The 25,578-nt window shown below is 43.6% G+C and overlaps 1 protein-coding gene across 3 annotated transcripts in view; it reads left to right on the top strand.

Annotated features, from left to right (window-relative positions):
- Positions 1-25,578, top strand: part of ZNF423 (zinc finger protein 423) — a 234,545-nt gene that overhangs the window by 13,387 nt on the left and 195,580 nt on the right. The window contains exon 1 of one of the 3 annotated variants that reach the window (XM_075101564.1): positions 25,021-25,110. The exons of the other annotated variants lie outside the window; for them this stretch is intronic. The gene's annotated coding sequence lies outside the window, so the exon portion shown is untranslated. Of the gene's footprint in view, positions 1-25,020; positions 25,111-25,578 lie in introns of those variants that run through there. 3 annotated transcript variants of the gene reach the window in all.

Raw genomic sequence — 25,578 nt, 5'->3', positions numbered from 1 at the left:
GAGAGGGAAGATGCCCAGAGATCAGAGTTTGGCCAATGTCTTTCTCTGCTCCTGTACTGGTAGAAGTTGCTGGCAGCAGCCTCGCATGAGGTAGCATTGCTGGAAAACAGTTTTCTTCTCTATTCTAACTTAGTGGAAATAATGCCACTAAGAAATGAGACTATGTATTTGAAGAAAAAGGGAGATTTGTTATTCTGCTTTTAGCTTGCACCATAGGTGGTATTACCATGGGGCACACATCCCCAAGTGGGTGCTCCTACTAATCCTGGCACTTAAACGCCAGCTGGTCCTTTGGCAGATGCTGGTCTGTCACCTGTGCTTGGATGACAGTAGGTACAGTGGTAAATCACAGCTCTTTTTGCTTTTATACATGCTTTTTTCTTATGGATGAATTTTGGCTGTGGTTGACTCAAATACCACTATGTCCCATAACCTCGTGTATCGGCGGGCTCACTTTTCTGGAGTTATAGCAAAGACTTTGCAAAGGACAGAGCTTCTGCAGCCCAAAACACCTGGTGTCCTTGGCCCCACCCAGCTGGTGGCCAGCCTGGCCTTTCATGTTGTGGCAGTGGCTTGTTTGCATTCTTATTTAGATTATTTCTGATGTGGCAAATTTTGATGGCTTTTCCTGCTGGGAAGGGATACCCCCCCCCCCCTCCCCCCCCCGCTTATTTTTAGTCATAGGAAGTAAACAAATTGGCTGTTTGACAAGAAGGAAAAATAATAACAAACAAAAACCCTGAAGCAACCACAACATTGTACCTTTCCTTGCTTTTTAAAAAATTTCCTTGTAAGTGTAACTGCTGATGTGGTTTCTTTTAAAGTAGAAGCTTGTGATACAATGTTAAACCAATAGCACATCAAAGAATAAAATAGGGTGGTTTCTTGTGTGTTTTCCTACTTATTATTAGTCTTGTTCAGATTTGGGAAAACATTGTGGTGTGAAAATATGAAGCAATGTTGTCTTGTAAAAAGGAATAAGAGTAAAACTTTCAAAAACTCAGCGTGCTTGTGCAATATCATTGGTTGGGCTGCGTCTGGGCTCTTGAACAACCTTAATTTTTTTAAAAAAAGCAAGCTTTAAATTTTATAAATATTTCTGTTTCTCTTTCTCTCTCTTTTGCAATACCTAACATACGTTGTCTGTTCTGCTGTTAACTCCCTGATGCAGAATTCCTAAGTTTGGGCTAATAGAAAATTTGGAGGATTCTTCATTATCTGAACCTCTTGAGAAATACCAAATATGTTCCAGTAATTGTGGTGTAGTACAACAGGGAGTCACACTGGCAGTTTGTTGGAAAGGGTTTTTCCTGTAGTTATGAAAACCATACAACTATTAAAATCCCCAAAACTGAAACCGTTGGGATTACTCATATACTTACAGTTAAGCGCATGCCTAAAGGTAGATATATTCAGCATGCCGTTTTCATCTTGTGTTTGATTCCTAGCTTGAGAATATCAGGGAAAAAAAATTGCTCAATCACTTCAGTCTTGTGCAGCCTTTTTATTCTGTGTTTACATGGCGGTAGCACACTGGGCTGTGGCTCATGACAGAAGCACCTAGGTTTGCTATAATGCACATTACTGATGATAAAGAATGAAAACTTGCAAAATAGTAAGATACTGCAGGCTGTTAGAAGAGACTCGGAGTCAGATTTCTCCTCTCCCGCCTTCTCTTCTGCCTCTGCCATAGCTCCTTGATGAATGCACATGTGTTGCTTAATTTTTTTTTTTCCCCACTCTCCCAATATTTTCCATTTTGGTTGTATGCAAAGAGGGTATAACATTTGACCCTTGGAGAGTAGAGTGAATTTGTTAAATGCTGTGAGATGCTGGATAGGTAAAAGTGAAATGGAACATCAATATTACAGTTCATGTCATAATATTTGGGTTTGCTTTGCGGTTGTTTCATTTTCCCTATCCTAGAAGAGATTTTAAAGAACAGAATTAATAGCAAAAACTAGAAAGTGATGCTTGCTTTACAGCTGCTGTATAGGGACTTTTGTCCTTGCCAGGCAATCTCTTACTGAGAAAGTGCTGGTTGCCTTGCTCTTCTGTCTGCAATGTAACAATAGTAACATCTCTCTATTTCTTAGTTTCTCTCTTAAAAACTTCATTTTATTAAATGCTGTTATCTTGTACATGACTTTCTCTTGGAAAATACTGGCATGTGCCTATAAGCATATTGATATATCATCCTAAGGAGTTAGCACACCTGGTCTTCTTACGAAACAAAATGCAATTTATGGCTATGAAAATGTCTAAACAATGTGCTTTGAGCCAGAATTTGGAAATATGCATGTTGTGGAGGATAACTAATACAAAAATGTTTTTGCTGCACTTCTTTAAAGAAAATCCATTTGCACAAGTATCAACATGTGGGGAATTTAATTTTACAATCAGTCCCAGCCACTTTGTAGAAATCTATAATGCAGTACATAAACTCATTTTAGACACTACTTATTCTACCGTGTCCCATTAGTTGATGTTTACACAGCGCTTTGAAAATGTAAAGCACTGTATAAGTGCTTATTATTACTATATTATTATTATTCTCCCTCTTGAAAAAAGACCCTCTACGGGAGAGGGAGACTTGCTTTGCATTTCATCTGTAGTGCAGATCCCACAAGAAGTATACCTGTTTGTTTTGGTTTTCACATTCTTCCCTCCCCACTTCCACCCATCTGGAAGAAAAAACGTATTGTGTTTTAGAGATTACAGAGCTCTTATTTAGTTTATGCTTGGTAACTACATGTTATTTGAAGAACATTATTTGAAGTTTATTTTTGTTCCAGTATGTACAATAAAATGAATCTGCCCTGATCTCGGCCCCAGTGGTCTGTGGGTGCTGCAGAGGCACCTTGCCCAGCCTGGGCACTGAGGGATAAGCAGGAGCTGGTGATGATGCCCTTTGCTGGTGTCCTCCTGCCTGGCCCATCTACCAGCGTAGGCCCAAGGACAAAAACCGCTGAGTGAAGAGAGCACAGGGATAGTGCCAACAAAGCCTTAGAAGAATTTCCTGCCTATAGGAAGGAAGCACTTCAAGTTTTTCTGTGGTGTCAGAATTATTGTTTTTCCTTGTAAAGAAAAATTTGGTTGATCCCTCGTCTCCTTTATACTCTTCTAACACAGCCTGTATCACTGCAGGAGAACAAGATTTCAGTTTAAGTTGTTTTAACCCCCTTTATTCCTTGGATCCTTATCATGAGAAAGACTTTTAGTGGGCTATGTTAACTGATTACATCCTGAAATTTGAGAGCGATTCCCTGCGCGTCTGCATTATATACTGTGCCATACCATGGTTGAAGCTGTAATCACGGCCAATGAAATTTGGAGTTATTTTTGCCCAGGTACCCCTAGATTTGCATTGTTGTTAACTAGGGAAGTAGCAACCATAAGCTTCCTTTGTATACAGTGAGGATCATTTCAATCCTCTTCTAGTTTTACCTTTGTTATACTGCTCTCCAGTGATTCTGTCCTTTCCTGGCCCTGCGCTGGGTTCCTTGTGATGCAGCATCTCAGATTCCAGCGTTCCCTGCCTGCCACAGCTGTCAGCTGCATTTTGGGAAGAGGTACAGAGAAAGGGAAAGAGACCTCGAAAAATGTGAGAGCCTGAAGGTGATGTTTGTCACAGAGCATATCCTGACTTAGATTTGTCACTGGATTTGGCCCTTGGTTATGTCACTGCACACAGCCACTAAATAATGTCACATGCAGCATTTCAGCTTGGCTTCCAGTAGAAACAGGGTTTTATGCAGCCATCCCTAGCTCTGTGTGTGCATGCCCTTTGGTGGTGGTTCAGTCTGAGCTGGTGGTGGTCGCTGGTAGCTGTAGTCCCAAACCATTACAAACACTGGCAGGGTGAAAGAAGGGGGAAACCCCCAAAATCAGCTGGAAGAGCTTCAGTAAACACTGAGCAGCTCATGCAGGCAAGTGCTTGCAGTACTGGCATGGCTGCATGAGAGGCTACAGCATGTGGGAGTGAGAATGTGGTGGCAGGTTGGGCCAGTCCTGGTCGCATTTAGAGCTTTCTTTCCTTTATTCATTTCAAGTGATTAATAGTTCAGCTGTGTGACTGACAACTTTTCCAGGCATTGTCTAAATCAAAGCTGAAGTGCAAATGTGGTCTGATTACTTTAACCAATGTATTATGTTATTATTTTATAAAGGGTTCATCAGCCTTGTCAGTGCAGGTCAGATGCTTTAGTTCAGAGAGGAAAGTACCAGGCTGTGGGGAGGTGCAGGGCAGGGATGGGGCTGGCATTGGCTGCGGGGGGAGGAAGGGATGGGAAGCACTTTGCTGCTTAGGTTGCATCCCTCCAAAAGCTGCCAGCCCTGAAATTACCACCCAGAAAATTGGTCATGGGCAAGTATTGCTGTGCTCAGCACCCAGGGACTCACTGGTGTTGGGGGAGGTCGTGAGATGGTTTGACACAGCCTGGCATCCCTCCTTTGCTTCATTCCTTTCTAAATAGCAAATAATTCGGGGGTGAAAAAGTGTAAGCTTTTATAGACTGTAAGCTTAAATCCAGAATGAAAACCTGTTCACTTGGGCACCCTGTATTGTTTGATTGCAGATGAATGCCCAGAGACTGAGCCTGGGGCAGCAGTAGGTGTACATACTTGATACAGTTAAAAAGGATTAAAAAATCCTAAGTTTCCTTTGAGTCCCAGCCTGCCAAGTTTGTAGAAACCTTGTCAGTGAGAGTAGACTTGTTACTGAAACCTGGCTCTGAGCAATGCCCAGCACAACCCCTGGGTGATGGGGGGCACTTCCCATACCCTGCAGAAGACAGAGTGTAACTGGGAAAACTCCAGAGAGGTCAAATTTATCTGCTGTCTGTGTCATAGCAAAGGTAGTAACCTGCAATGGGAGTGGAAGTCATCAGATCTGCGTTGCCCATCAGGTTCCTTGTCAGCATTTGTCCCTTCTCCTTGGGGGTGTAATTTTTCTACTTGTGTGTTAATGACAAACACACCAAAACAGAAATGAAGGTAGCGCTCGTTACCCTCTCTGTGGTATAAATTGTGGGGGTCAGCCTTGGGGCAGCCCTGTGGAATGGGTGGATTTCACCAGTTCCTCCATGTCCCCACACCTTCCTGGAGATCAGAAGGTGTCCCAGTCTCCCTGCATGTACACCAAGTAAACCTTAAACACATGCAGGCACAAAGATATTCCAAATACACAACTGGTCTGTCCTGAGGCAAGGGAGAGTGAGCGAATACCCTGTAGAAAATAAAGCACAGCTGCCCATTTTGGCCACTGAGCCCTGGCTGTGATTAGCCACATGTGGTTGTGCCCTGGAGGCCATCAGGCAGTAGGCTGGCTTCCAGGCCAGCCCCTGTGGCATGTGGAGCGAACAGCCCAGGGCTGGGCAGATGGCTCCCTCTTGGCTGCAGGGGCCCCGCTCTTCTGGGAGCGAGCCCCGCTGAGACTGCAACAACAGCAACCCAGGAGCTGGGCAGATGGTCTACTGGCGGCCGCCAGGATAATTGCATCAGCTGGTTACTTCTGCAGCCAGCAGCCTCCTATTTGTACTGCTCTGAAATTATCCTGGCTTTTTTTTTTCCTTCCCTGCCTTGTTTAAATTCATGGGGTTTTTTTGAGGGGTAGGGTGAGGCCGGGAGGTAGCCATCTGCCAGAGGGGTTTGATGGCAGGCTTGGAGGAGCCTCCAGCAGCTGTGCACAGGCAGGCACCTGAACAGGTGAGGGAACTGTGGCAACCTCCTGCTCCTGCACTGCGTGTCACTCAGGGCTCGAATGATGTTGCAAAGAGAAGAGCTGGACCAGGATGACCCCTTCCAGCCTTGGCAGTGCACTGCAGTCTCAGTCCGTGTACAATACACCTGCCAGCCTCCACCTAAATTGTTCTACATACTTGAGCTGCTGCTTCTGGTGTGCCAGTGTGAGTCTGAATAATGCAGCAACCCCCTTAGGTCCCATCTGTCTGCCTTCCCCTCCCTGGGTCAGCACCTCAGCACTCCTACTGTAGGAGGGCTGCCAAGATGTCTGCTAGTGGCTGCCGGGGCTGTTGTGCAGCCCTGGCTCGCCTGCCACCCTCGCTCCTCCTTTTGGGTTCTTGTTACATAGATGGAAGGTCTGCCTGTTCCTATTGGGGTCTCTTCTATTTAAAGGGATTACTGACAAGCGTTAGCTCTGCCTTTATAAGCCACAAAATATTTATGGAGGGTAGGCAAAGGTCCCCTGGAGATGGCTAATGTCCTCCTGGTCAGTTCCTGAGTGCATCAGTCCTCCTGTGCATCTTGCTCTGGGCTTGGTAGGGAAGGGACCAGGGGCGATGAAGTGGTGCCTGCTGTTTGCTTGGGTTTATTCGCTCTGGTATTAGCTCTCAGCATGGCACGGGTAGTTGCAGTAGAGCTGATCTCAACTTCCTGCTGACCCAGAGGTCTCATAATCCCTAACAGCATTAGGATTAGATTTTGTCCAGTCAAATCCTCCTTTCCTTTCCCTTTTTATTTTTTTCCCTTTGCAATGCTTTATGTCCCAGCTGACATACAGTCTGCCTCCTGCCTCGACCCTTGCCTGGTTACTCCAGCTTCCAAGAAAGACTTGCCCTTTTTTTGGGGAGAAGTTTGTCAACCTGATCTTCCCCTCTGTGCCGTCCTCTCTGTCCTGTCACTCTTTTCTGTGCATGAGATCAATTTTTTGCTGCTATGAGCCTGTTTCTGTACCCCCCGCCCCGCCATTAGGCAGATGAGATCTCAGCTCACTTTCTGAGTGCACAACTGATTTCTGTGGTGGTAATTTTAGGACTTTGGTTTGCACCCTATCAGACTTTTCCACTGGCATGAATTCTGTAAAATTTCCCAAGTTCAGCTGGCTGTGGTGTGACACTGCTGGTCCTGAGCTTTCTGTTACAGTTTCCGAGAGGGATGGGACATACAGATGTATTAAGGGTTCTTAAACCACTGGATGAAGCCCACCTTTATAATCAGAAGGGGACCGCCCAAACTCTGCACAGCTTCAGTCACTATAGCACTGCAGTGGATTTGGTTAGCGATGTGATGATACCAATATGAAAATCTTATGTTGCCCAATTTTGTGAAAGTCTCTATCTGCTGTAAGCTCCAAATATGCAGCTGCTGGTGTTTAACCAAAACTTTGCAAATCTCCTGCCAGGCTCTTCAGGATCAGTTCTTGTGTAGCCTTATTTTTTCTTTAGAAATTGTAGGTGTGTGTAATTATATGTATTTTTGAAAGCTTTAACTATGCCTCATTTAAACTCTGCAAACATCTTTGTGAGGCCAATTAAATGCCTGCAGAAGAAAACAATCAAAAATGAAATGGGGAAATGTGCATTTACGCAGATAGAGCTTGCAAGCCAAGCAAAATGTTATGTGAGCCCAACAAATGGGTTACTCAAGCAAAGTTCTACCAAGACAAACAGGAGAGTCAAGGGTAAGTGAGTTTTGAAGCAATACGGGATGTGGCCCTCTCAAGTTCTGTTATCAAGATCGTACATACAGGTTGACAAGATGCAGCTGATTTAAGGTCTGCTTGAAAATGGCATTGGAAGGACCCTGAAAAAGCAGTCTGAGCCAAATTTTTCAAGAACTCTCCTCAAAATTCAGTTTGGGGTCTGAACCTTGGCACCAATGGATTCTTTTATTTGCATGTATTTCCTTGACTGTTGCAAAAGAAGTCAGTAACAATGAAGTCAGTGCAGCCTGGCAAGAGGGAGGGATGTGTTAGCGTACCCTCTGGAGAGCCCTGGGCAAGGTATTCTCTGCTTTGGTCATGCCTGTCCAGCTCTGGAAGGAAACCTGCCCCACAGGTGTGAGTGGCTCCGGCCCATCCCTGCTTTTGCAGTGCTGGGGGCCTTGTGCCATCAGCGCTGCAGGGCTGGGGCACCACGGCATGGTGCAGCGTCCAGCCCTGGGCTGGCCCTGGGGGCAGTGGCAGCACCGAGCAGGACGTGCTGGCGGGCACCAGACTGTTGTGGCAGCACAGAGGGGTTTGGAGCAGAACAGCACAAATGCAGTCACAGGTGTAACACCTTAACTGTTTTTCAAGGAACTGATTCTGCTGCATTGAATTTAATTCCCATTTAATTTCTGTCAAAGTTGAAAGCAAAACTCATAAGTAGCTGGATTGGGCCCAGTGTGCTTGCAGTGTTACTGCTGCTGATCAAAAGCAATACTCTGTTTCTGAGTTGAGAAAGATTTTTTTTTTTTATAAGGTAGTTTAAAACAAGAGGAAACTGTCACATCCTGAGTGACTTCTTATGTGCTACAGCAGTGTTCTAGCTGCTCAGTGATCAAAATTTCAGCCAAGGGAATAAAATCCAATCCAAGTAAAAATGTATTTGCATTGTGAAAATTATGTAGTATTGCACAATCTATTTTCTGATGGTAAAATGCAAATCTTAAAATCTATATCCAAGCGAACAAGAAGATTAATTAAATTAGTGGTCTGGAGGAAATACAGAGGATACAGAGTTATTGATTTGATTTTAGTACATTCATTTTAATATGCAAGATTATGTTTTTAATACCGGAAATTATCAGTGTTTCACAGTGCAGTTAATTATTTCTCAAATTGTATTTTGTTCAAGACCGCTAATTTGGTATCCAACACTACCCGACTGCTGATGTGCTTTCTGCTGTTCAAAGTGCCCCTGACTTGCAGGGAGCTTGCAACTGCCTGGGCTGTCCAGCCCCACCAAACACCTTTGGGTGTTGCTAATTTTGATTTATGTTTATTTGGCTTTGTGTTGTTCTTGGGGATTGGCCAAACATCTGCCCTGGGCAGCTCTGCTGTCGCCTGACTGAAGGTGTGTGTGTGGGGTTCGACAGGGAGCCACGGCGTGAGCCCTGAGCATATCCGAAGCGATGGCAGCAAACTTGCTGTCCATTCTGCCCAGGAGCAAGGTGATGTTTTTGGCAGCCATCTGCTGCACCCAGCTTCCCCAGCTTGGGGAGACTTGACTACTGGCTCCCAAAGCTTCTTTCAGGGGGGAGAAAGTCAACAATTTGCTCCCCTGCCCACTTGCGAGGGCAGTGGGGCTGGCAGAGTGGCTGGCCAGGTGGGCAGTGGTGGTGCACAGTGCCTTCTGTCTTTGTATACCACGAGGGGACTATCCGCCCAGTAGCCCTGTTTGCTCATTCTTACACGGTGTGAGCAGCCAAAGTGGCAGGTGGACAACAAAGGGAGTTTTGGTATCTTGGCAAAATGCTATGCGACCTTCAAAACGTGCCCTTCCCACACGCCAAGCTCTTCCCCAGAGCCAGGGAGAAGTGTTCAGCCTGGACCATGCCTGTGTGCCACATTGCTGTAGGGTGTAAAGGAGGAGGACCTTGGCTGTGGGGTTCACACTCGCCCCGCAGCAGTCCCTGCCATCCCTGGGGCCTCAGCTGCCCGCAGCAGCCCTGCACACAGGGCCTGGCTGGGCTGGAGGCACAGGCAGGGACTTGTTTCTCTAACACAAGAGTGAGTATGTGAAACCAAACATGTTGATTTAAACAATGCTGACCTAAAAAGAGCAAGTTTTAATAAAGGTAGTATGTTTTAGTAGCTCCTTAGTTGTGCTTGGTACTGCTGGAGTCTCATGTGCTGGCTTTGGCTGCAACGCTTGTGAGCAACCAGGGGCATTCGAGTGGCCTTCAGCATCTCTGAGTGAACCTTGGCTGAGGAAGCAGAGGCACCATCTAAAATTTATTCAGCTCTGCCCACAGTATCAGGGGCTGATTTAATTCCATCTTTAGTATGTGGAAGTCAAACTTAATGAAGATAGATAAGATATGTTGACTCCTCTCCTTAGCTAATTTATCAGCTTTTAAACCTGAATATATCCATTAAGGTATATATGTGTATTGCTGCTGGGAAGTTGGCATTATAGTTAATTTTTCTGTTTTATACTCTACATTAAACTGCTGTATGCCTTGAAATACCTGGAGAACACAAACCAGTCTCTTAGAAATACGCTTAATAATACTGTTTATTGAGATAAAAAGAGCAATAAAAGGGAAGAGGAGACACTGCCCTTTTGGGTACTAATATGCATGTTAATGTGGATGGGGATGAGTATGTGTTAGCCCACAATAAATGATGCTGTATATTAGCTGGGGTAGTGGCATGGTTAGGTTTGTTACACTCTACAGATGTGAATAATCAGGCAAGGAAGCAATGAGAAGGTGGGGTGCTCACAGTCCTGCTGCCTGGTGCATCGTCCCCATGCGTCTGCCCGTTGCAGACAGGGTCCTATGGCCGGTCCTGCCTGGGTACTGCAGTGCTAGCCTCTTTCTTCCAGCAGTTTGGCTTCAACACAGCAAGGGCTACCTGCCAGGGAGCAATGAAAGGGGATTTCTTTAAGGTTGCAAACATGTCTGTCTGTGGTTTGGGGTATTTTAGTACTTATATATTTATTACTTACTCCTTCTTGTCTGTCAGACTAAATGTGTAAACGTTTAGCAAGGATAGGGCAGGGAATCACTTGAAACAATGTTGCAAATCTTGAACAACAATGTTTTTTTTTTTTTAATGCTATCACTTGTCAGAACAGGGCAATGTAGAAAAATCCATCTGCCCCAAGTGATCATCCTGCCTTGCCATAGTGACACACAAACTCCCAGCTGTAAATTGGGGTGAAAATGATCCTGTGGGCAGTTTCAGCCTCTTCCTGGCAGGACCCATGGTATCCAGGGACCATTGCCCTGGACAAGTAGTCTGTGTAGCAGGAGATGATTTTAATTTTTAAAAAGTCTTAGAAGATGGCGTAAAACCTGATTGCCAAATAAAAGAGTTAAATAAATCCCCAAATCAGATGCTACCTGTTAAAAATAAAGAGGTCATAGCATAAATATATGTATGTGTATAGGTAGGTTTGCACACATATCTATGTCTGAAATATTACACTGAAGGTACACATCTGCATATGAGACTGTGATATCTCCTAGAGCAAACCCCAAATGCGTCTGTAAGTACACCCCATTTCTAAGTACCTGGTTGGAGAGAGCACTGAGCTGACATGTATTACGAAAATAATGCCCTGAATGGTTAGCACAAGGAATATCAATGTTTGGGATAAATTTAGCTGTGATGGCAATTCTGTTCTCTTAAGATACCATGAAAATGATCAGTGAAAGCTTTGACATCTAAAAATAGTTCATCCTTTCTGTGCATGAATATTCACCGTAGCTCTTGAGCATCTTTGTCCTTTTCTCATCTTGTGTCAAGACACATGGACAAGCTCAGTGAGAGTTGCTCAGGAGTGGTAACATCCCATAGGAATGGATAGATGAAGGGATGCTATGAAGGGTCTGTCTTTCTCCTTGGGTTTGTGTGTTTAAATGTAGATCACCAAGACCACTCTCCAAAAGTTCAGTTCTTCTCACTTGTGGTTCTCTCTTCTCATAGTGCGGCCACTGTGCCATGGGTAAGTGTGGCTGGGTGGTCAGAAAGTGTATTTGGCAGCCAGTATTCCCTGTTCTTGTCAAATACACAAATATTATGTTTAATTAAATGAGAAATAATTTTTATTAAGAATTAGCCAGGCCTCCAGAAACAGAAGGACTTCAAGGTTAAGGTCATGATAAAGTGTGAATGATGGAGAGATTATTGTATTTGGGCTCATTTTTTGCTTTAGAAATGAGTCTGTTGTTAGATTGAGTTACTTTCTCAGCATTGCATTTTCTGCTGTCCCTTGCTCACTGGGATCCTCTAGGCAGGACCCACTCCTGCAAAGCAGCTGTACGTCCGGAGGTAGCAGAAATCAGCAACATGTCCTGCTGGGTGCTGGCAGTCAGGGCACCCCACCTGCGGTTCACAGACCCTCTGCTCCAGAGACAAACATGAGCAGGTCAGCACCCATCAGCTGGTGAACAGGCAAAGGTCTGTAATGGTTACATGCTTCTTCCTCCTCAGTGGGCTGTTAGGAAAAGCTGAAATCAGCCTAATGAGTGGGTAACCAGGAGCCGCTTCTGGGAGGCTGTGGGAGGATCTAGGCTGGTAAATGATTTCAACAGGATGGACACATCACTTTCCAACAGTTTCTTCTTGTTAGGGAGCAGGACTGCCTTTCTTCCCTCAATTAAGTGTTGAGAGACAAAATCTGTGTTTTCTCTTTTAAAAGTTACAGAATAAAAATTAGGCAAATAGGTAAACTCTTATTTTTCATGTCTGCTCTGTGGGACATCTTCAGAAAACTTCTGTAATGTATGTGTAAGCTGCTTTCCACCTTGCTGGTAAATGATTTCGGTTTTCTAGATCTCAAATGTTGTTAAATTTGAATTTTTGTTATTCTTTCAGTCCATAAAATTGCAAAAGACTGCTTTGAAACCATACCCTTTTTGGCAGATTCGAAATAAATGATATCCAGTTCCTATTAGGTTAAAAATAAAATAATCTGACTTACCTATGTGAATTGGACTCCAAGGCTTAGGAAAATGCAGAGTGGCAGGAGGTGATGGCATAAATTGTTGGAGGCTAATTCCATGCTATGTATTTAAAGTTAATATTTTGTTAGCATGTGGATCCTATAGCTTGTTCAAAGCTGTACATTATACCCTGTGAATGCAGAGTTAGTGTTAAACAGCTGGGGTAGAACAAGATGTTTCTAGCTCTGCTTTTTTCAACAGTCAAATGAAAATTCTCTTAACGTTTTATTACTGCAAGAGTTGTATGATTTTTTTTTTTTTTCCTTGTTAAATTTCTGTGCCGTTTCCACCCTCTCCTGCCATGGCAATGTTGAATCTTGTTTTATAAGAGAAGGACCATTATGTATAATCAAGCAATTTAAACAAATGATCTCTTAGTTCAAGGAGACATATAATATAAACTTGCTGAAATGAAAAGCTGTTGTTCAAAACACGTCGTGCTGTATTTTTGAGTTATTAAAAGCTCTCTCATTTTGGTTTTGAAAATGGCCCTGGCTGCTGGAAGTTTTAGTTTTTTTCACTGATCACTAACCCGTCGGCTGATGCTTTGATGACAGCACAACAGTGATGGAGATCAAGGAGTATTAATCTGTCTTGTGTCCAGTTAAAAGTTTAAATGACGTTAACTAGCTGTGTTTGAATAATGCACTACTACAATCTCAAACCCAGCTATGTCAGCACACTTGGGGGAAAAAATCTGCAGCTAATGACACTTCAGGAGGTGTTATTGCCTACGAAGCCAGTTGTGGGTGGTTATTTTCAAGTTGTGCAGATGCACAAGGCATGCAGAAGATGATCCTTCACTCTTGCTGAAACAAAGAGATTTTTTTAAAAGGTATCACAAGCTATACATCTGGAAGTATGGTAGGCCGGTTTCTTCGCATATACCTGTTATTTGAGGGGAAAAAACCAAAGTGGTTGGCAAAAGTGTTTTCTATGGATAGTCTGTAGCCAGCTTCAGCCATTCATTCCTGCACTTGCCTGTGGGGCTGACTGTGGTGGGACATCCAAGGTGTGAAGAAGGAAGGGTGAAGCTGGAAAGGGGGAGCTGGGAGCGAGCTGATCTACCTGGAGTTGCTTTTCAAGTCCTTCACTCTCCTCTTGGACCTTTCAGAGTGCAAGTTACAATTCTGTGGGTACCCGGTAAGCATTTGGGCTGTACGTCATTACCCTGGTGCCTCTTTTATGATCTTGTTACTTCCATGTAAATAAGTGATGAGTCTGGTTAGAAGAGAATGCTTCACTCCAAATTCCACTGACTCAATAGCCCAGAAACAGACTTTTTTAAAGCAATCTCTGGGTTCCACTGAGTGGGTAAAAGTGTGATATTTTAAGAGACTGATTTGTGGTTTTGAACAGCATCTGTCATATAAACACAGGTGTGAAAAAGAATAATTTTTAGTTTTTTTAATTCAATGGTGTGTTAAATTATTTAAAATGCAAGTGTGTTCTTTTTTTTTATAATGTATGTCTGTAGATCATTATTTTAAAAGTAGGAGATTTTTTTCTGAAGGTTTAAGGAATTGGACCAAGTGCCAGCTCTTTCAGGTGTTCTGCACTCTGGAAAGATGAACAAATATGTCCAAGCTTGAGCACAATATCTGCTGCAGTTTCTGCTTCAACAGGAGCCACTTACATGTCTCATTTTTGAAAGTTTGTTAGTGACTCTGCCAAAAAAAAATGAAGCCTGACTTTTAAGTAGGACTTAAGATACTGTATAACATTAAATACCTTGAGGTCTCAAGCTTTCTAATCTTTCATATTTTGGAGCTGTTGGTGAGTGGATGTGGAGGCTGTGTTATTGGCATGAAACCCCCATGTCCCACCTTGGTGTCAGACCATCTGTTCGTATGAGTGAGAAGTGGGTAAGTGCAATATTGCCCACTTTAGAAGTAAAATGGTCCTAGTTTATCTGAAAAGAAGTGGAAGAACACATCCCATTTCTCTGAATTTGAATCAAAGAGGTGATTTTAGTAGTCTGCAAGGTGGAGAACTTCAGACTGAGAGGGATGCTCAGGGTTGTCAATCTAGAGCCAGTGTGGTGCAGAAAGCTGTGACAGAGAGCTCATCCATGAGGTACCAGCACCAACCAGCAGTGCATGAGGAAGCCTCTGGTGTGGTCTGTAGTATAATCATGATGATTATTTCATGTATCTGGAAGAAATATTCATCTGCCGCTTCCCAGACAGAGATTTTTCACAAAACCTTGCTATAACAAAGAAGCATGGTTTCACATTTTTAGACAAATCACTGGCATGATGGAGGAGAAAGGATGACTGCACCTTTATCGATTACAGGGTTGGCTTTCTGATCAATAGAAAGTTTTACATGCACTTGAGCGACATTCACCTTAACAGCCCATCCTTGAAACCAGTCAGCACTAATACAAACTGATGGTTTCCCAGAACATGGTGGTGTCCATAACTCATACAGAAGGGACGTCAGCAATTGATCCCCCCCCCACCATACTGCTATTTAGATAGCCCATTTGTCAGTGTGACTCAGAGTTGTTTCTGCACTGATGTGTGCATGGCCAGAGCACACCTACATCGTGAAGCGTGAGTATGCATGGACCGAGCATGAGCACAGCTTTTATTTACTGCAGAATTTCCATAGGATTATGTAACTATCAGGAAATCAAAAGAACAACAGAGGAATCTCATTAACAGGGAAAAATACAAGCATGGATAGGAAATATATTCAGATGTCATAAAAATTTGTAGAGGAACTCTGCTTCACTGACCCATTGGTTATGGGTGAAATTTGCCTGGGAAAAAAACATTAGTTCAGCTAAGTAGCCCTGTTTGCCTCAAGTGTAAATTAATTATCTGAGCATTTCTTCTAGTGGTTACATTGGAAGAAAGTTGTTTTGAAAGGTAGGCATTTTTGTGCATTTTTTTCTGTCTTGTTTTGGCTTTGAGGAAGAGATTTGTAGATAGTAAGTCATAACAGAAACCATTCAAACTTGGGAGGCTCATTTTACACACCGCAAAACTACCAGCACAGTTACAGTTTGTCTGTGTAGGAATAACCTTGCATCCGTGTATGGTTCCGGTGCGGGAAGTTTATTCTCAGTGTCATTTCATAATACCTATTATGATACCTTTTATTTAGGCAAGCGGGACTATTTTAGTTCTTCTTTGAAGTCCTGTTCATTTAGTCCACTGAACTTTAAATACAAAACTTTATGCAAGTTGTATTTCATTAAGGAAGCTGTTGTCAATGTACTGGCTTGAGCCATGTGTGGAAATCCCCATGCCCCATTTCCCTGGCTTAGCAATACTTTTAGGAGACAGAACTTACAGGTTTTGGCAGTCTTCCTCCCAACAGAAGACCAGAAATCAAAACAAGCGAATAAATATGACGAGAAATTGCAGAACACAAAGCCCTGACAGGAGCACTTTTCAGAGAGGAGCAGACACAATATGATTTGCCTCCAAGTAAAGATGGTTTGAGCTAATGTTGTTTGCCATGGTCTCTGCCCATAGAATAGGGATTTTAACAGCTCTGGAGGCAGAGGTGCAAGGGGCTGGTCACCTTACAAAGGGGGATGAGGGTATTTGCTTGTTCCCTCTTTGTTTCTACAGATCCTTTCAGAGTCACTGTCCTGAGCATTGCATTTACTCTCAAACTGGGCCTTTCCTTTCCATATCGCAGCAGCACACTTGGTTCATTCATTCCCTCCTGGCTCCCAAATACTTGTAAAAATTAGCGAGACTGTATTGAGGTACTCACTTGATACCACACCTGCATTTCTGCCCAGTGGCTGAAGAAGTGCATGTCCCCCATAGCTGCTGCAGATGTGTGCATTTACACAAACATTCGTGTACAAGCATGCATGCATTTACGCAAGCATGCAGGCACCGGGCATTTGCAGAAGGGATACAACTGTGCAGCAAAACCAGCTAAAAGCCTACACAGTTGCCTAGAAAATTCTGTGGGCTCCTAGAGGAGAGGTCTGCTCAGGCTTTGGTTTAGTTTTGCTTTGGTTGCGGCACGCCTGAATATTTATTCTTGGTGGAGAGAAAGATAAGTACGTGTCCCTTCAGCATTTTATGAAACAAAGTAATGCAGATATCTATAAGTGAGACATGACATGAAGCATACAGATAGTAAGTTTGGAATAGTTCTGGGAGTTAAGAATTTACATGTCTTTATTAATTATTAGATGTTATTAGTGAGTGACTAAGGAACTGGGAAGCTCTAAGCGTTCTTTTGAAGTAGTGTACCCAATTTAGGCTAAATAAATAAATAAATCTAAAAATGTCAGGGAATGTCTGCTCTAATGAATTTTCTAAATACACAAATCACACTTATTAAATCAGTGGATCGTTTAACTGTAAAAATATTATTACTGTTACACTAGGGAAATCCATTCAGAATTATAAAACATTTGGAAACTCTGTTTCATTTCAGTGGAAAGTTTGTAAGTTTAATAGGAATAAAAAAAAAAAAAGTAGGCTTTGGGATAAAGTTTTAAAAGCCAGCTTTCCCCCTTTCTTTGTATGTGTGCCAATTTTCAGTAAGAACTGTGTTCCCCTTTTAGTCTTGTTTAAAATAAACTACATGTATAACAAGATGTTGAAATTTACTTATGGTATGTTAGCACTAAGGACAGGTTGTTAAGGGGTCATAAAAAATATTACTTTCCACTTTATGGTGGCCAAGTTGTTTTTTCTGCAAATTAAATTTGACGCTATGAAGGGATACAAGTGATATATACAACTTTCTTTCCCTCATTGTAATTTCTTTCACCTTAATGCAGGCAACAAAGCCTGTCTTTCTAGTAGGAAGAATCTCAGCTGCAGAATTTCCCTTGACCTGTGCAATAAAGTTCAGCAGTAGGAAAGCGTGGGGCATTCTGTGTGGCCAAAGAAACTCTTCTTGTGGTGAAGGAGGCAGGATGAGGTGCTGGATTCTACATGTATTAGCTTTACAACTGCTTTTATTTACCCTTTTATCTATTTTTTTCTACAGTGTTTGTTTTATACCATTTGTGTGTTTCTTCATAAAAATATTTAGGCTTGTGTACAAATAAGACAGACTTTCCTGTTAGCATTTAAGAGGCAGTACAGAAGAGTATATTGTTTCATTATTAAAATACAATTTATGAACCAGAAATGATCATAGATGCAAATTTATACTTTGCACATTTTTTTCTTAATAAGAATATGTATATTTTCATCTGGGGAGAAAGCAGCATTAAAATCAGTGAGCCTGGGGAGTATTACCACACACAGACACACACACGCACATGCTTGCATGCACAAAAAAGCCACAGTGAGATATTTGCTCAAGAAACAAACTCCTGTGAATGGCCCTCGAAAATCCACAGCTTGCTCAGGGAAGCTGAAGCCCTCCTTGTTTGCCTGTCAAGGGACTGATCCCCTGCAACAGCCCCGTGATCGCAGGAAAATGGGTGCACTGACAGCCTGACATACTTAAGCTTTTGGAAATTTCGGTCTGTCTGATTGGGACCAGCATCCGAAGCAGAGGGGAAAGGGGGAAATAACTCCACTCACCAGATGGGTTTTTCCAAGCCCTTGTAGCTCTAATTAAAATGGCTGGTCAGGTCAGCCTCTCCTCTTTTCCTTTTCCTGTGCTACCTATGCTGCAAACGTTGCTCATCAGTGAAAAAATTTCCAGGTCTGAACGATTAGCAGTAAAAATCAGTGTATTTTTTCAGGCTGAGGTGTAGAAATCTGGTCAGAGAATTTTTTTTTTTAGCTGTGACTAATAGCCCTGGGTGCTGAATGGGGTATTTGTGGAGAAGAGTGTGATGCTAAACAAAGCGGTTGGTACAGCAGCTCTGCTCCTGCTGGAGCTCACTGTGGCAGGGATGAGGGCTTTAGGCCTCATAGTAAAACCTGCTTCGAAGAATTATGAAGAGACTTAAACATGTGCAAGAGTAGAGTTGTTGTGTGCTTTACCATTTCATCAGTGACCCTCAAGGTAATTGGTGCTGTTTAAGTAATTTTCTATCCATTTTATCACATTGCAAGGGTGAATTTTTCATGGGCATTAAACTCTCTGCCTTGAACCTAAGTCTGAAAATTGGGGTCCCTCTGCCATCTGGAACAGCTCGGGACGGAGGCTGACAATAATATCATGCCTGATCCATGTGAAATGGGAGACGTTGCACCTGCTTCTGTTGGGTCTGGATGAAATCCATAGTGGGAAAATTGCTGTGAAGTGGGGCTTGATTTACTGTGATGATGACCTGAGCTGGAGAGTATTGCATCCTGATGGCAGCTCCTTGCCAAAGGGAAGGAAAAGGCTACTTGCTGTTGATGGCAGGAGGATCTGGAGGGATGTGGCTCTTGGTCTGACCATAGCAGGTGGGAGAGTGAATGTTTTTTTTTTTTGTTGTTGTTGTTGTTACAGAACTGCACTTGGTCAGATGGTTTTGACTATGCACAACACAGAAGGGCACTCGATGCCTGTTAGTAGCAATGGGAGCAGGCTGTAGTCTGAGGTAGGGTGTACTCAGTCTGCTGGTGCAGGTAAAGCTCTTTATGTGCTTTACCAGAGTAAGAGGTAGTGTAAGGAGTTAAGGCCCCACTACCCATCTGCAGATCCTAGTTGTCTACTTCTGTTCTTCCCTGGTTTGGTTCCTGTTTCCATATAAAAGTTTATGGAAATTAATTTCAGAACATTCCCCTTTCTTTGTGTCATTAGTCCATGTTAGATGTTAACCTTTCAGCATCTTCATTAGCTGCCTCGAGACAAGACCAGCACATGTAAATTATTTTATTAGGTGTCCTGCCTATAGAGAAACTTTATAGCCCTAATGTAAAAATAGTGTTCTTTCACATCTCTCTTTCTCTGTCTTTTTTCTTTTTATTTTCTTGCCTGTCCCCTCAGAGAAGCAAAGCATGCAATAAATCTGACTTGCTGAGACCCTGCATCCTCTGTGCAAAGCCCAGTGTTTGAACTTCATGGTGCTTTGGCTTAATTTTGAATCTTCATTTCATTGTAGCCATTTCTTTATGCTCAGGAAACAATAAAGGCCTTTCTGGCATCCCTCTGGCCTGTATGATCCCTCCATCTGAACTCTGCTATGTGCACCTTGTCTCTGCCAGCTGCAACTCTCAGGACTGCTGTCTTCCAACACAGAGTCCTGTATCTCACGTACTTGCAAATACTGTCTTAGGTGATACCTGAGATTTTTGTACCTTCACTCACCAGGTATCTGTTCTCAAAAGTGCATATGATGGTAGCAGAGCCTTCACTAGTACAACTTTTATACCCAAAGTTGGAGGAAGGTGGAAGAAACTGCAAGTATTTTAGTAGCAGCTTGGTCTTTGTACTTGTTGACCCATCTCTGGTCTGTCACTTTTCATCGGTCTCTCACATAATTGTCTTGTCTTTGGGTAACTTCCAGCTGCCTTTGGCATTTTAGCAGAGCAAGGGATTGCTTCACAACTTGAAAACTCAACTCATGGAATTAAAGTCCTGGCCATGAATTGTAGGTGCGTTGATTCCCCCTTTCTCTACTTCCCTTGTTTCGGTTTGTTAGCGTTTCAACACGTACCTGTTTCTGTCATCCAGCAGCGTTCCAGATGGAGCAAGAATATTTAAATTCTTGGTTGCTAAAGTAAAAGACATGATTTTATGAGCAACATGGGGAATGCTAGATTCACCTGTTTTGTTTCACTTGAGATTTAACGCCTATTTAGTCGTAGATCTATTTTTGAAAGAAGGTGCAGACACTATGGTGACTGTTGTCTTAGAAATACATATAATAATGTAGGGAGGAGTGCACCCACAGGCAGCCAGTACTTGCCATCTGCTATCCTTGTCTGTGGTAGCTGGCCATCTTGCAACCCATGTCCTCACGCATCTCCACTTCCCTTCCCACCTCTTTGCTGTCTGCCCCATGCCTGTGCCCTTGCCCCACTGGAGTTGGGGTGGTGTGGGCTGGGGCTCAGCCTGACCGGGGCAGGTGAGGGTAGGGACCCTAGGTGCTCCTATCCACTTCCAGTACAGCTTATCGCAGATGATAGGTCTGGTGGCGCAGCATTTCAGTGGGAGCTCTGTGCTGGGCACAAATGGGCCATTGTTGGGGTGGGCCCCTTGGGCTGGGTGGGGTGCACCCCTCCAGTCTCATGGCCAGGCAAACTCCAGGCAGAAGAAGCAGAAGGATCCCCAAACTCCAGTCGCCTTCCTGCATTTCTGAGGTGGAAGCAACAATTAGAAACAAAAAAGATGTGGCACTATACAAAAAAGATATGGACAGGTTGGAAGGGGTCCAGAGAAGGGCCACCAAGATGATCAAAGGATTGGGAAGCCTGCCATATGAGGATAGGCTGGGAGAACTGGTTTTGTTCAGCCTTGACAAAAGGAGGCTTAGAGGGCATCTCATCACCATGTACCAGTACTTAAGGGGTAGCCACAAGAAGACGGATACTCCCTTTTTACAAGGAGTCACGTACATGGAGAGGACAAGGGGGAATGGACACAAATTGCTTTTGGGGAGATTCCAATTGGACATGAGAGGAAAATTTTTCACAGTAAGAACAGTCAACCAATTGGAATAATCTCCCCAGGGAAGTGGTTGACTTGGCCACGTTGGACACTTAAGATTCAGGTAGACAGGGTGCTGGGCCATCTTGTTTAGACTCTGCTCTTCCTAGAAAGTTGGACTAGATGATCCCTGACGTCCCTTCCAACCTGTGATTCTGTGAAACAACAAACATTGAAAGAGATTTTTGTCCAAAAAGGCAAGAGGAAGATGGGGAGGCACTGGAGACAGGACCCCCATGCTGGGGATGCAAGAAGATAGCACAACCTGCCGCAGGGCAGAGGAGGGACTGACAGCACACCCAGCAAAGGGGACTGCATTTCCCTGCGACAGAGCAGCAGGGACAGTGCTTCCTGATGAATCTTGGTGAACCTGAAACTGGATGTTCCCAGTGCCAGCCATTGCTGGAACAGTTTTGCACCAGTGTGTGAGGAAAATGTGGTTCTTGTGTGAGGCTGGGGTGCTGCTGCTGTGGGTCTCATGCATAATACAGAGCAGGGGGCTCCTCAGCCAGGTGCCTCTTCCAGGGCAACCTCTACATTCCTGAACATTTCACAGATTAACTACCATGTATTGCAATTAAAAGGAAAAAATCCCACCCCGCCCACCGGGGATTAACCTTCAGTGACAAGCTGTAAGAACCATCAGTAAGAGTATTGATCCCAAATCTATAAAGTATGGAAATGGGGTGTCTGCAGGCCCAGTTTTAAGAACTACAAGCTTAATATACTGCATGTATAAGATATTGATCTTGAGAGCAACCTGAAACATTGGCTACATTTTATTACACTGTACACTAGTATTTATTTACATAATAGATTTTGATAGGAAAGATCTGTCTCCAGTTAAGTCTCTGAATTAGAAACACAGAAACTAAATATGAGCACCGGGAATAAATATGCTCTGGCTTTTGTGAGTTAGGTGTGCAGTCCGTGGGAAGGGCTGTGATTAGCCATTATGTATGTCTTAGGGTCTTTCTCATTTTACAAAGATGAGATTTTTATTTGCAATGATCCCTTTCTCTAGTTGCAGTTACATTAAGTTTTGCTGAAGTGTTTGAAGAGGCAGGCCTGTTAGCTGTGCACAGATTTACTGTTTGAGTTTAGCTAATGAATACTTATCAGGCAGGCTGTATTTGGTGATTGTCCATCATTTGCTCATTAAACAGTGTATCTAAGTGATTCTCATTTCCTCCCTGCCATGTCTGGAAAGGAGGAAACTAGACACATTACAATGGAATATTAATGTCCTGGAGGATTTAGCCACTCGTAATTGGATCTCCTTTGCATAAACCTGCTAGTGCTACCTTATTTTGTTGTTTGTTTTGTTCTCCTTAATCACCTTCACATCATCTTCTGTCCCTAACTATCTCTTTTTCAGTTCTTCTTTGTAATTCTGTCCCATCTGTCTCATCCTTCTTCCTTTTTTCTTTCTTTTTTTTTAGCTGCTTTTTTTTTTTTCTGTTTCCTGACCCAGAGAGCACAACAGTCTGGGTTTCCCCATTCCTCCCTCCTTCACACAAAAAGGCTGACTTTGCCAGCAAACCCCACAGTATCTGCCAAGCCTTGTTACTGACTTTGGAGAAAAGCAGCTAGAGAACTTGTGCAAATTTAGGCTCTGAACTAGCTAAATAAGCCGTGTCAGTAAACCCTCTTGTCTTATTCCCTGGCCTGTTGGCCCATGAAAGGACTAATATATAACAGTCCTATTTAAAGTGGAAAAAACCTCTCCTGGCCAAAGGCCACTGATGGCTGAATTGGCTGTGCACTGGGGAGAGAACAGGGAGGCAGCTCTGGAGCTGTGAGCGATTGTGCCGAGGACTATGCACAGTTCCTATGAGGGATCCCAGGGTTAGGGCAAAGACAAGGAAGCAAGGAATATGCCATCGCCTCTCTCAGATGTCCTGGTGTCCCAGTGCTCCTTTCCACCGGCCACCAGGGAAAAAAATGCAAAAGCGTTACTGAAGCTAAATGGAAATGATCACGCAAACAAGCGAAATGTCTAGTAAACACGGAGAGGCTTGGAAGGAGTCCTCTTGCAAAGTTGATTTTCCAAAGGGAGTAAATCAGCTTAAATGGCTGGTATAAAGCACACCTGGATGCTTCTGCCAGGTACCTTTTTGCTCCCCTGAATGTTGGTGTGGAGGTGCAGGGGGATTTCCATTTCCTTTTAGCTGCAAGTGATCGGAATGCATCGGGATACACTCATGGGCACCTATTTTCAGTACACTGGCAAAGCCCCACAAAACTTCCTATTTTCCTGCTGAATATGAAGGTCTTCCTCTGCACACCGCTGGGAGAAAGGCTGAGCCTGCTGTCAAAGAAGGGCAGCCCAATTCCTTGTGGGCAGTGCGCCCTGGCTCAGGTCTCTCTCTGCACCCTGCTGCGCTCCCGGCAGTGGACTACAGCTCTGCCGCAGTGGTGCTTCATTTGAAAAACAAATGTGACTGTTTTCCATACTGCTACTTTCCTTTGCTGCTCTTCTGCAGATTTTTGTGTTCTGCAGACTTGTGTCTTGCTGGTATTAGGAGGTGGAAAATCTAACAGGGAACATCTAAGCAGGGGAGAGGGAAAGCTTTACACCCAGCCGGGAGGTAATCTGAACAGAGCAGGCTAGCTGGCTTCTGCTCAAAATAGCCATTTCCAAACTTTTTTCCTCTTTTTGTTGTATGTCACTGCAAGTTGTGGTAGCAGCTACAGGTACCATGCAGGTCTGAACTTCTCTGGGCATTAGGCTGAGTGTGAGTATTCTCCTTTGCTTTCAGTTTGAGGAGCAAGCCTATCTGCACCTCTCCAAAGGACAAGACTCTTCATGTGCGTGGAAAATACCAAACTATTTAAAGTGTAAAGATTGTTAAAGTCCTTTGTGCTCCTGCCATGCCAAGTAGCTGGAAACTGGCTAATTTACAATCCTCAGTCTGCAAAGTTTTGAGCATCCTCAGCTCCCTTTGACTTTGGAAATGGAAGCTGCTCTGCATTTTGCAGGATTAGGAGCACTGTATCAAATCCCAGGCTGCTAGAACTGTGGGATGACTCGTGGTGGATGAATGGTGGTTGGATGGGGCTGTTCTGTGTCCTACACTGATTCAGGAGCATGTAATTTCATGTGATAGGAGGGATGGAACAACGGCTGGATAGGACAGCACAGAGAGATGTGTGTCTGAAAGGCAGTGAAGAAGCCTGAATATTATGGAAGATCAGAGCTCTTGCTTGCAAGTACCTGCAGCTAGGCCAGAGAAAATTATTGTGTGACTGGCTTACAATGCGGACTGGTGCTAGAGTATTTCTCTAGGGGGAAAGCTGTGAATCTTGGCACATACATTTCAGCTAATACACAGGCATTGGTGAGATTTCCCCAGGATTATTTGAGAGCATTCTGTCACCAACAAAATCTGAAAAAAAATCCTTCATGTTAAAAAGTGGCACCAGCATTTTCTGCACTCAAGCTATTCTGTACATGGTGTTTTCAAAAATTGCTTGCAGGTGAGGGAGTGGCCTTGGTCCCAAATGTAGCTCTTTGTAACAGCCCTGATTCAGGAAAGTTCCCCCATCAGCTGGGAGATCTGCTTGTAACCCAACACATTTCTCAGCAGTTTCTCAAACTGTCACAGTTCCTGACATTTTAGTTAGCATACTATGGAGTTTTTATATTATGGGAAGTGTTAAACTGGTCCTTGTGGTCCTTGAAGCCTGTGTAATAGGATAAGGGAGCATACACGTGCCATCTGAATTACTGAGGGGCTGTTGCTCACTTCAAAAGCTTGATGATTACATCTAGAAATCAACATTTGGTTCAGAAGCATCTTTCTTTGATAAGGTTAACTTTCCTGGGAGCGCTGAAGTGTTAAATAAGCAGTGTGTGAATGGAGTTCAGGTAATGGTAGCCCCATAAATAGATGTTCTCACTCTTGGAGGAATGGATGCTGAATCCTTCCAGAAGTTTCTCTGAGCATAAAGAACAGAAATCTTTGACCCTGTAGCACTTGTGACCTAGCAATTAAATAAACATCCCTGGAGAACATCTGAGATGAGTGGGCAAAATGCAAATATTTGGTGTCTGTGGGAGTGCTGTGTTGTGATGTTGCCATTGCCCACAGTTCCTCCCCACATCAGCCTTGTCCTTGTTCTGGCTCTTACATTCAGGTCCCACAATCAGTTGGAGAACAGAGGTCTTCTCCAGGCATGACAGCGGTGAGTCCTCCTGTGCTGGGGCAGAATGGGGAGTGGAAGCAGGTGTGGCCTCCTGCTGGCAGCAATGTCATCCCTGCACCAGGCCATGGGTGGGCAGTGCACAAAGTTACTGATATTTGAGTTGACCAACAAATAAGATTTTCTACGCTGCCAGACCAAGGCTATTTTCAAGTCAAACCTAGCCTTCCTGGAGGGTTTCAGCTTCATAGATGCCCCCAGATTTCACCAAAGGCATGGCTGTTGTAGCAAGCACGCTCTTGGATGAGTTTCCTATAACTATCTCATAATCATCACCCTGAAGGATGCAGGTAAAAGAGCGTCTCTGCTTTTTGTTTCCAGTATTTTTTTTGTGTATGCTGGCAAATACTATGGACCATTTACAAAAGAGAAAAAGTTAATGCTGTAAAAATAGAAATACAGTGCTGTGAGTGTTGATATCAAGGTTCTGTTTCTTGCCCATCTCTTTTT

This window comes from Phalacrocorax aristotelis, chromosome 8 (assembly GCF_949628215.1).
Source record: "Phalacrocorax aristotelis chromosome 8, bGulAri2.1, whole genome shotgun sequence".
NCBI lineage: Eukaryota > Metazoa > Chordata > Aves > Suliformes > Phalacrocoracidae > Phalacrocorax > Phalacrocorax aristotelis.
Note: the sequence above shows the minus strand (reverse complement) of the source record. Positions and strands in the feature narration are given on the sequence as shown.